The sequence below is a fragment of the Melospiza melodia genome, chromosome Z, assembly GCF_035770615.1.
Source record: "Melospiza melodia melodia isolate bMelMel2 chromosome Z, bMelMel2.pri, whole genome shotgun sequence".
NCBI classification, from domain to species: domain Eukaryota; kingdom Metazoa; phylum Chordata; class Aves; order Passeriformes; family Passerellidae; genus Melospiza; species Melospiza melodia.
In genome coordinates, this window is record NC_086226.1 from 65190366 (window position 1) to 65202689 (window position 12324).

General features: G+C 48.6%; 1 protein-coding gene across 3 annotated transcripts in view; it reads left to right on the plus strand.

The window, feature by feature from the left end:
- Nucleotides 1–237: 237 nt before the first annotated feature.
- The window catches only part of CORO2A (coronin 2A), a 55686-nt gene continuing 43599 nt past the window's right edge, over nt 238–12324 (plus strand). Inside the window, exon 1 of one of the 3 annotated variants that reach the window (XM_063180434.1) lies at nt 238–296. The gene's annotated coding sequence lies outside the window, so the exon portion shown is untranslated. Of the gene's footprint in view, nt 297–617; nt 638–12324 lie in introns of those variants that run through there. The other 2 variants (XM_063180433.1, XM_063180435.1) reach the window with 2 other exon arrangements.

The following is a 12324-nucleotide window of genomic DNA, read 5'->3' on the forward strand; positions in this document are numbered from 1 at the left end:
GCACCGGAGCACCTTCCTGCGGTTGCGGAGGGGCTCTCCCCGCTCCGGCACCAGGACAAACCCTCGCTGGCCGCTGGAGGCTGCGCCCAGGGGCCGGGGACGGCCGCGGACCTGATCGCCCCGGGCAGGCTCTTGGGAGCTCCACGGGGCCAGCGGCAGCCCGCGGTGCCCGCCGGCGCTTCCCGGCTGCGGGGCGCGGCGCGGGGGCGGGCCGGGGCGGGGACCGGGCGGGCCGGGCCGGGCTGGCGCGGCGCGGCTCCCGAGCGCACGTCCAGACCCCCGCGGCCAGCGGCAAGGTACGAGAGCGCGGGTGGTGGTGCGGGGCGTGGGGCCGGGGCAGGCGCGGGCAAGGCCGGCTCGGGCACCTGCCGCAGCCCGGGGCCTGCGGAGCCCGGCCGTGCCGGGGAGCGGGAGGGGACGCCCGCTCTGCCCGCCTTGCGCCGGGGGTGCCGCAGCTCCCTCCGGCCCCACCCCGCTTTGTGAGGAGCTGGGGCAGCCGCCTGCAGCCGCGGGGGCACCCACGGCCGGGGGATGCCCTGTCCGCCCGGCGCCGCGGGCCTCGGGCATCCCCCGTGCTGCGGCGGAGCGGGGCGTTCCCGCCGGCCGGGGCAGCCGGTGCTGGTCGCGCCCTCGGCGGGTAAGGTTCTCTCGCTCGGCGGTAGCGCCAGGGCTGTTCTGCAGGGATCTGCCGGCGGGGCTTTCTGCGCGGGGTGTGGCGGACTGGCAGCCGGCCCGCGGCGGGAGCCCTCCGAGCCCGGGGGTCTGCAGGCAGCGGTGCGCGGAGCAACAGGGCTTCTTGCCGACCCGGGCCATCCTGGTGCCTGGTCGGAAGGCTGCGCCTGCTGCCAGCCCTGCCGCCGGTGCCGCGGTTTGGCATCTGTATAACTTCGCTTATTATTTATACAGAAGCCTCACCTATGGCTGTGTGTGCGATGAGTTAAATTTGGCCTCTTTCCTGCGAGTTGTGGGGAATTCGGGTGCTTGATGTCAGGGTAGGTCGCATCTTGCACTGAGCGTGACGACAGCCACATCAATGACTCTCTGGCACCGGGATCCCCTGGTCCCACTTCCCCCTGAAGGGGGAACCGGCACCTTGAAGGAGTCTTATTTTCAGGCAGCACAGCTTTGAAGATTGCTTCTTCCGTGGGTCTGGCTTTGATGCCGCAGCTTTGTCAAAGGCCAAGACAGGCTGTTGCAAAGGGATGTGTAACAGACAGCACTTTGCAGACCTATGGCCCGATGAGGCCAGCTATGTGCAGTGTCGGAACACATTGTTCACTTTGCAGGGAGTGGTGCCCTCCTTGTCATGCTCTGGAGCATCCTGTCTGTTCCATTCCACCCTGCCCCAGCCCCACACCTTTTTATTTATACTTTCTAAGAAGATGCTGTGCTCCATCCCTTGTGAAGGGTATTTACCTGGACAGGCTTAACCTCTTTTGGCCCCTTGGGTGCTCAAGGGAAGTGATTTCTGCTGAGGATTCAGGGAACATTTGGGAGAAGGTTGACTGATGGTTGCCTTTAAGCTTCTCCAGTACAGGCTCCCCAGTGGGTTAACAAAGGAGCAGCCTGTGTAGCCCTGCTGTTCCCTTTGTTCTTCCTCTGGCTGTGCCCTCTTTGGAGAGCTCTGATCTCTCCTGAGTTGATCAGAGATAGGGAGTGACTGATGGAGACACGAGGGGGTTCATGTTTTGGTTGTGAGAATTTCAGGAAACTCTAGGGCATTGGGAGGCAGAATAGGGGAGAGATGTTTGCCTCTTAGAGACTGGAAAAATAGATTTTTCCTCTGTGCTGCTGTTGGTGAATTAGCATTATGACATCTATTGTTATAGCTTCAATGAGCTGTGTTTCAAATTCATACAATCTGTCTGTAGCAAAAAATCACTGCCCGTTATCTCAGTAGAGATGCCTTAGACAGGAAATGTGAGACCCCAGGTACTGGACAAAGAGCCATACAATTCTGCTGCCTGCACCCCAACTCTGCCCTAAGTTCCTCCTGGCCCCTCTTCCTCTGAGGCAAAGCACCTGAGCTTGAGTGTGCCTGTTTTTGCGAGGCCATGGGTGAGGGAGACCACTGTCCCCTGCCTGACCAGCAGCACTGATCACCTCCATCCCGTTCATCCATCTGCTGCTGGCTGTGTCTGTGCAGCAGGTGGATTTCCTGGTGGCAGGTCAGGGTATCTCCAGATGTATATTTCTCATTCTCCTTTTCTGCGTGGATAATTACTGCCTGTCTTTCAAGTATGCTGGTTTGTCCCCTCTGAGGAAATTTCCCGCTCTGTAAATGCCAGTAATGGATAATAGTTTCACGTTTCTGTATCCGCTACATTTGTTAGTAGCTGGATAATGAGTGGATTTTCAGTTACCTAAGTCTGTGAGTCTCTTTCTAGGTGTGTTGGTACTGGGCAGGTTGCTGTCTCTGGAACAGGTTTATGGTGCTTCTGCAAGGGGAAGTTCTCTCTTGCCTGTGGGCTGCCTGGACTGGCAGATGCCTAAATGTGGTGTGAGCTGGGTTTTGGGGATGAATAGCTGAGTACAGAGCAGATCCCTGTTCTGTAGTGTCAGGTGCCCAAGCACTCACTGTTACAGAGGCTTAGGGAGAGAACTGAAAGCTTTGGCATATCCCAGAAAAAAAAAAAGGTGATTCTTTGAGTGACAGACGATTGCCTTGGGGCAGGCTAAGCTGTATTTTATGCATGACCTTGCAGACTCCTCATAATTTGTGGTCAGTTTGCTGCCTCTGACTTTTTTGTATTCGTTGATCCACAGTGGCTGCATAGCATGAAGTCTTCATGCTACCTTCTTAGGTCCTGATTTCCCCAGGCAGGGATTTTGATGGGAAAACTACTGGGGAATGGGCTGTGACAGGGTATGACAGAGACTCAGTGAGGAAACAGTGTGGAGGGAAACTGTGCCTGATCATTTCCCCGCCATCCACTCTTGACTGGTTCAAGGGGACTCAGCTGGTCCTTAACAGCCACACCCTGTTCTCCACTCTCATAGGAAAAGTTTGTGTGAAGTGTTTGCTTCAACAAAAGAGCCCCACAAAATGCCAGCACCTTATCTGAATGTTCCTGACTCCCAGTTATAAACACCAGTGATCTTACAGCTGGCCAGTGGGCTGTCTGGGTGGTTGCTGGTGGTTGCTACTAAACTGCTGCTCGGAGCCAAGGGCATCCCTGGTGAGGCTGGACAGCAGCTGTGCTTTCAAAGAGCTGTCTGGCCACCTCTTGATGCACAGCAGAAGCACAGACGGTCTGGTCTCTTGCTCCCGTGGCAAGAAGGCCCTGGAATGGTGGTGTGGTGAGGTGTTTCCCATGTAGTCATTCCGTGGCTTCCCGTCAGTGCATGCTGTAAAGCTGCTCTGGCTGCGGAGCTGACTGAGGCAAGCAGCCTGCAGCGCACTGCAATTATGCTGACGTGCCTCCTGCCTCTCCTCAGGAGAAACAGGAAAGACCTTTGCATCATCCAGGAGACTGTATTGGCTGAGAGATTTTGATACTCACAGGGTTATACTGGCTTGTTAGTAGAAGCTAGACTGGCCTAGTATTTCCAGGGATTTCCCCTCTGTGGTATTACAGGCTTGCCAGCAATTCCCCATTTTGAAAATACACCCTGCAGGCTCTATTAGTGTAATGCTGATGTTTACTATTTCTAAAGCGCTTTGAAATTCACAAATTGGGCTTTCTGACCCTCAGCCAAGCAAAATCCTTTCTAAAGCTTGGAGACATGCTGCTGCCAAGAGTAGGACCAATGATAGTGTGCAGCTCCAAGCCCTGATCTCTCTTCCCTTGTTGACCTGTTCCCTGCTCTGCTTCACATAGTTTCAGATTTTCCAGTGCCCAAAGTTTGGTGCCTCTCTCCCTCTTTCTTCTGAGTATCCTTCAGGGCTCTGGTTTGTTGAAGAGTTTCCTTCCAGTCTGGTGAATAGCCTGCTCTTTATCTCTGTGCCAAGAAACATGGACCTACCTGCAGAGAGGAGGTTGCAACTGATGACTCTGCACTGCCTCTCTCCCTCTGTGGGACAAAGTCACCTAGGAAAATGATAAGGAAGACAGAGCAGAAGAAAATCCCAGCAGCTGTGGTATTTTTATAGCTGAGATTAAGACAAAGTTCATGAAAACTGATAAGATAGCAACCAGGAAAGCAACAGAGGCCAAACTCCATCTTGTTCTTCCTCCTGTGGTTCTGGGAGTTGTGCTTAAACAGGAGAGGAGGCAATGCTTGGGGGAGAGCTCCTCCCAGAAAAAGGTGACTGGGCAAGGCTGTCCATGTCAGGGTTGCATTAATACAGGAAATATGATCCTCATGACTTGAGGATCTTTCACATAAAGTTGAGTAGGGACAGTCAGAAAAAAAAGTGTGGGGAGGGGCCAAGGCAAATACTAGGTTTACTCCCAAGAGCCAAAATTAATCAGTCATTGCTCTACAAATACCATGATTTAAACTTGCTTTCCAGAGCATATGTTAAAAGGGCTGAATTCCTCCTTGGGAGACTTTGAAATCTCTGGATCCCCTCCCAGGTTTTCTGAGAATCAGTGGTAGGGTGCATGAGAAGTTCTTGGTGGGCAAGTGCTTTTTTCTCAGACGCGGCTCACTCTGTGGGCTGGGACATGGACTGATACAGCAGGTGAACAACAACCCGTGCAAGCACAGGTCGGGGAGCGGCAGATCTCTCCCTGTACTGTCTGTCCTACTCCAGCCTCACCTGGATCTTGTTTGGCCATGGAGTGTTAGCATGTAGGTCCTGCCAAAGGACCCCTGAAGGGCTGCCCCTGAATGGCCCCCAGTGTCACACCATTGATCTGTGCTGAGTCCTGTAGCACCACAGCTACCCTGTCAGGTATCTATCTGTGCAGTTTTGCTTTCTGGGCTGCAGCAAATTTGACTCTGCCAGTGCTGTTCAGCTCTCAGCCACCTTTCACATGGTTACATTTAGGTTATTTCAAACCAGTTATTTAAACCAGTGTTTCACAGTGTTTTCCCTAAGCAAGAATACACAAATCTTGAAAAATGTAAACCATATTGCCTTAGAAAAGCATAGCTACCATTTTGCCTGAATTGCTGGCAGAGTTGCAGTGCTCGTTTCTAGGAAGTCTAACACTGATGTTTTTAGGAACACCACCTGTAACGTGAATGATGCCAGGAAGGACCAATCTTCCTTGTCACCCTTGGTTTCTTCTAGTCTATCTGCTCTGTAAAAGGAGCCTGTGCTGGCAACAAAATTGCAGGGTAATAGGCACAGAGAATCCAGACAGCTCTTTAATTGCAAGAGACAAGGAGAAGTAGTCAAAGATTGTCTTGCTAACATCTACTTAAATGTAATTAGTTCACATTATTTTTCTCTGCCATTTTCTCTAATTTAATTTGAATACCAAAATGCACACGTAGAGGAACAAAAACAAAATCAGAATAGGATTGCTCCAAGTTCCTGCTCTTGTAATGTTCAGTTTCTTTACATGAGAGGCTCTTTTCCTTGCAGTCAGGGAGGATCAGAGTCTGTCTTCTGACCCCTCCTGCCTGTGGTCATGGCTGTTTCCCTTTGAATTTGTAAAAGGTCTTTATGTCAGCAACTGATGCTCGAGTCTTAATTGAAAAGATTGATTTTGCTAATGATAGCCTGGCATCTGACATGTTCCATGGAAATCAATTGGAATTCAGTGTCTCACAGTTTTAAAAATCATGGTATTTAACGGGTTAATAGGGATTGAAGGGTTTGACTTTACAGCTTCTTGCATCTATTTGAAGCTCATGCTCCTGTCATACATTAATCTTCTTGTGCAGTAGTTCTGGGTGTGATGCATCCTCCTAGGCAACACAAGTCTTGGAGCAGAAAAACCCAACCCTTCTATGAGATTTTATAGGTAAAAGCTCAAGTGGAAAGTTGATGCTTTTGTCACTTTTGGTCTCCAGGTTTTATTTTGGTGAACTCTTGGTTTCTGTGGAATTGAAAAGATCAAAAATCGCTTCTGTCTTTATAGATAATGGATTCTTCAATTGGGCTGACAAACCACAATGAAAGCCAGTAGCTGGAAGCAGAAGTTATTACTTGGCAAAATAATAAGGCAGTTGTGTTTTTAGCAGCAAAGAGGAGGAATCGTGGGAAGAGCTTCCCAGGATGATGCATAGCTAGAAACTTGAACAGGATGATCACCTAAATAATGTCACTCAGTGCAGATAGTAGTGTTCTCTGGAAGTAGGTGACATCTCTCAGTCTGCCATTAACCAAACAGCAGCTACCTGCCCTCCTGCAGGAATTTCTGCTCTCCAGCTAGTCACCACTAGAGCATCTCATCTCACAGAGGAGACCATACATGTCTCCTCTCCAAGTTCTCAGCATGTTCTGCTGGCTTTGCCCTTAGGGTCCCAAGTTGGTATTCTTGTTCCCTAACACAACAGCTGACTTTCTCTCCTGAGTAATGTTTTATGCTTGTTGGAGGGAGGACAGTTTGAAGGCAGGAGTCCTCTGAGCCAGTTTGAACATTGACTGTAAGTGGAGAAGGACACATCACTGGCTGTGTTGACTTGTGGTCTGGACAGGGTGGGGTAGGTGACTCATCCTCATAGAGGCAGAGCACTGTGTAGGACCAGTATCTGCTTTTGTGACTGGCGTGTAATGACTGACTGAGTTCACAATTGTCCAGACAGGGGCTTAGCAGGATGGTTTTCTTGACTTTAGTACCCCCACCTCTGGAGATTTTCAGAATTCACATGAATGGGGCCGTGAAAAGCCTGGCTTGACTTAAAGGCTAACCCTATTTTGACTGGAAGTCTGTGCTGTGGACCATCCAAGGTCCCTCCCAGCCCAAATTTGCCTGTGATTTGGTCATGATACTAGAAGCAAAAACCTGATGATGATGTTAGAAGTTTCCCTAAGTAAAAGCAAGGAAACCCACAGCTAAAATCCACCTAGAAAGTCTGTCTTGGTCCTTGTGTTCCATGTTTCTTTCCCAATGTTCATGATGCATGTTGAACTCAGATGAGTGGTTAAAAATTCCTAACTTTCTCTGCAGCACACATATCTGCTTTATAGGTTGATGCGCTGAATTAAGAAAAAATATCAAAGGATATCCTTAAGTATATTTTGGTCATCCTTGAGGTTTAAAAGATCCTATTTCACTAAAGATATCCTGCTCTTAACCCGGGGAATCTCTTTGTTTTGAGACCTTTGATTTGGTGTTCATTTGTCTGTGGGCTGTTACTAGAGTAAGGCTTCTTAAGCCTGATAGAGAAAATGCATTTAATGTGTAAAGAGGGAACTGAAGTGACAATTTCTCTACCTCCTCTTTCTCTCAATTTTGAGAAACTAGTCATTATTTTATGTATGGTTTTGTATATTTCTGAAGAGTTTTACAATGTCTTACCTGTACTTCCTTCCCTGACATGACTTGCAACATGAACTTCTCTATGACTTCATGGCAGCTTACCTTACATATATAAAAAAATTAGCAGCATTTGTGTTCTTATTTCTGCCTGTCTTGCAGTCAAGCTCAGTTGTGTGAGTTTGGAAGATTAATGGCAGTAGAAGTGTTTCACACACCTTCCGTTGTTGTGGGGCTCTGCTTCCACTGGTGCCACTGGCCACTACCAGTACAGGCAGATGACCACACAGTGGTTTTAGTCCATCAGTCTGGAAATCTGCAAGTGTCTTCAACTCCTGCAGAAAAGCAAGACTTCCTCAGGAAATCCAGTTTTTTGTTTTGAGCTGTTTCCAAACTAACACTTTTAAAACTTTCATATCTACCTGTGTCATTACCTGCTGTCCTTCCTGCCCCTGGAGTTCCCTGGCATGACAGTGCCATGCAGGGCAGGTAGCACTCACCTGCAGTCCCTGAGCCTGCTCAGGGAGCCCTCTGTGGGACTCATCCCACTTGCTGTCATCCCAGGCTAAACTAGGAGCACAGTGCTGACTCTCCACTGGCTCTGACCAGTCTTCAGAAGTTTCCTGGAGCCTGAAGGCTATCTGGTACTGGAAAGCCCTAGATACTGATGTAATTTCATGAACACATATAAAATATCCACAGAAAACTGCATATGCAGATAGCTGTGGTGAAGCTCTGTGTGTCCTACCCAGTGCTTTATTTCTCACTCTTCTTACACAGACAGCCTTTGTTTTTGCTGCCTAAGGCATGGAAAGAGCATCCCAAGCTGCCTCGCCTGCATTATGTCAGGAATTCAGAATTCTCCTTTAATTCACAGCCAGATTTTAAGCACTGTGCTACCTTTCTGGGTTTTCTTTAATTTTTTTTTCTCTTCTGTACTGCACTGATTTAAAGAAAACCCCAAAACGGTCTGGATACATCTATAATGCAACTTGGTCTTCGATGCCTTGTGCCAAACTAGCTTCCTGCAGCTCACTGAGGACCTGGTAATGCAAAAGGGAATGCAGAGGAGGATAACTGTTTAGCTTGGAAAAGGTATGTCTGAAAAGGGATATGACATACAGCTTTTCACATATGGTAGGATGATGGGATGGAGAGTTCAGATAGGGAGTGATTGTTCCTCTCTTCATCATTGCCCAGGAACTACAGGATACAGATAAACAGTGGAACGCATTGACACAGGATGTTGGGGATGTGGCTCAAGAAAAGCCATTAGATGAATCTGCAGGCGGAAAATCCATTAGGGCTGGCTAAACAGACAGATAAGCCTTTGGCTCAAAAAGTCAGTGAGGCACAGATGCCCAGAGCTGACTCAAAGGCATAGAAAAGATCAGTTTGTCAGCGTGGATATCAGCTATGTTGGGGAAATAGGCTGGCATAGAAAGCAGCAGTGGTAGAAGGAGAGAGAGCCTGTAGCACGGAAGTCTGCTGGGATGTGGAGGCACTTCCAGAGGTGCTCCTGGCTGGAAGGGTTGCAGTGAAGGCTGGTGCATTGGGACAAAGCTGGAAGATGATCAAAACTCATCCTGGTGGAGATACATGAAGGGGCTGGCAGGAATGAAATATACAGTGATTAAACTACTACAGTGTGGGAGGAGAGGCTGATCTTCATTGCTGGGAGGTGTGAAGATGGAGAGGTGTGAAGAATGAGACTGGAGGAGAGCAGTGGTGCTGAATCAAATCATCAGAGATTGAGGAGCACCTAAAAGAAATATAAGAGTGCAGTACTTGGAGGAGAGCAGGTAAAGAAAATAGTCTAAATGAAGACAGGTAATGCTGAAGGTCAAACAGAGAGGGATGTCTGTGTGCAGTGACTCACCTATATGCTAACTGTAACATCTATAGTTCAAGAAAAGCAGATCTGGAGAGTGAAAGAGGTGATACTAGGACTTTTTATATCCACAGGTATTCTGGATGTTTTAGTTTGACTCAGCTAGCTCCACAGCAGATGGAGAATACTGTGTCCTGATCCTGGAATGGTTTTAATTTCAGCTGGAGGGAATCCTGTCTGCATGTTCCAAGATGGCTTTGCAATGCAAACTGGAGTGCAATGAATGGCAGCAGTAAAGAGATTGGCTCCAAACCCATGCTCTAAGTCTGAACCAAACAATACTTTTGTACTTGCATTGATGGAATAGTTTCAGAGTGATGGCAGTGATTTCCAGAAACTGTATATTTGCCAAGCCCAGCAGGTGAATGAATTGGCACAGAATCTCTTTTCCCTGGCAGGAAAAGCATGGGTAGTCTTCCCACTTAGTAAACATCAATCAAAGCCAGACTAAAAACCAAAAAGCAAAACTCAACCTGCTACTGATGCTCTAAATGATGAATTTTAAAATTTATGATGTATAGGGTACCATACTCACAGTGGGTGACATCAAATTGGAGAACTGTCCCTAGTGAGCCTCCACAGGGCTCCATCCTTGGCCCTTTAACATCTTCATTAACAACTTGGGTGCAGGACTGAAAGGGATACTAAGCAAGTTTGCCAATGACACTAAATTGCAGGAACTGTTGACTCCCTTGAGGACTGAGAGGGCCCTGTGGAGAAACTCTGATAAAATAGAGTGCTGGGCAACCACCAACAGCATGAAGTTCAACAAGGGGAAGTGCTGGATTGTGCACTTGGGGCAGCACTGGATGTGTGTATAGACTGGGGAGCAAGAGACTGGAGCGCAGCTCCATGGAATGGGAGCTGGGGGTCCTGGTTCATGTCAAGCTGAACATGAGCCAGCAGTGCCCTGGCAGGCAGGAGAGCCACCCGTGTGCTGGGGTGCATCAGGCACAGCATCACAGCCAGGCAAGGGAGGGGATTGTCCTGCTCTGCTCTGCTCTGCTCTGGGGCAGCCTCACCTCCAGTGCTGGGGGCAGTTCTGGGTGATAAAAGACATTGAGCTGTTAGAGAGTGTCCAGAGGAGGCCAGCGAAGATGGGGAAGGGCCTGAGGGTGAGGCCATATGAGGGGCAGCTGAGGTCACTTGGTCTGTTCAGCCTGGAGGAGACTGAGGGGAGACCTCACTGCAGTTACACCTTCTTTGTGAGGGGAAGAGGAGGGACAGACACTGATATCTACACTCTTGTGGCCAGTGACAGGACTTGAGGAAAAGACCTGAAACTGATTTAGGGAATGTTTAGGCTGGATATCAGGAAAAGGTTCTTCACCCTGAGGGTGGTGGGAACTGGAACAGGCTCCTCAGGGAAGTGATTACAGCACTGTGTAAGACCCCTTGGGGCCCCGTGTGTGGGGCACTCCTAATAAAAAGTTCTATGCCAGGAGTAAGAGATGAACGAGACTTTTTCGATCTTCAGGTTGCTGTTTATTTTTATCAGAAGTTCTGCACGCCATCTACACCAGACTCAGCACACATGGAGAAGACAGCAAAAAAGTCACAAGATGTACAGTTTCAAGGTCTTTTAAAGCTGTTTTATCCAACTAACCCTTAAAACATACTTTATTTCTACTTATCTACCAATAACTAATTATATGTCTGCCACGCAACATCTGTATTGTGGCTCTCCCCAACACAGCAGAAAATGGAGTAGATGAAGAAGAAGGAATCAGTCAAAATCCAAAATCCTCCATTTGTTCTTCTGTTTACCTCCTTCTGTCTACTAAAAACTCAAAAACCTAAATTTTTCACCCTGTGATAAACTATACTATTATCTATTTCACACACTTGCAGATTCCAATTAATCCCAAAGTCTTGGAAGCCCTCTCCATTGAAGAAGGTTAAAAGCAGTATTTTCCTGGGAATCAGGACTTGTCAGAACAGGCAGGAAAATAATCCCCATGCCCTGGGTTCCAACACAGCACCAAGCCTGACAGAGTTCAAGAACTCTGTCAAGAAGTGTTTGGACAATGCTCTCACATGGAGTAACTCCTGGGAATATCCTGTGCAGGGACGGGAGATGTATTTCAATAATCTGGATGGGTCCCTTCCTACTCAGCATATTCTATGATTCTATGATGTGATGGAAGAAAGCATTGGCTGTTGTGCCTGCCACACCTGCCTTTGCCATTCTCTTCCTGGCTTCATGTAAAAGTGGCACCTGCTGTTAAAGAGAGTGTGTTAGAAGTTTTCTGGAGAACAGACAGATGTCAATTCTGATTTAATTAGCCACTCAAAGAGAAAGGCCTCAACTTGAATTATAATTCCACAGGCAGTGCATGGGTGTGGGAGAGTTTCGTGTGTGGGCCCCTCACTATTTTTTTGTATGAGATGATGCTGTAAGGCAGGTGAATGAATTCTGCATCTATGGGTTTCAGAGAGTACCTCTGATACTGCCTGCTGCCTTTCAAGGAACAAAGTCCTGCTGTCATTGCCCTCAGAAGGACAGGGACCATTTCCCTCTAACTCTGGCTCACGTCTGAGAAACTCTCAGCTGGTTTTTCTCTGGTCTATGGTAGTAGGTATGTGTGTCCTTTGCTGCCAAACCCATTTGCTAACAGAAAGATACAACTTCTGGGAGGGCAGTTAGAGAGCCAGACCCTCCTTGGCACTGACAGTGTAATAAGCAGACCAAGAAAGCAAACTGCAGCTGGAGGGAAGTAGGTCAGACCTTAGAGAAAATTTCATCCCCAGCAGGGCAGTGGGACCAGGCAGGTGGAGGCCATCATCCTTAGGGATTCCGAAGGCTCCAAATCTGTCCTGACTTAGAGCGATGGATAGGTTGACTGTGAGGCTTAACTGGAGACCAGAGAGGTGGGGTCTCCCACACTGAGCCCTTGCAAGGCTGTGTGTTCCTTCCCAGACAAATAGGAGCCTAGTCAGTGCCCCCCCAGCTCTTCAGCAGTTTTCATTTTCCCAGGCAGCTTCAGAGATGAGATACAGACTTGGTGTCACTGGCCAGGACCTCATCACATTCAAGCCTGTGTACACAGCTCCAGCCATGGGGGAGTGCAGTGACATATCACATTAGATGTAAGGGCTGTATATTGAGGCATT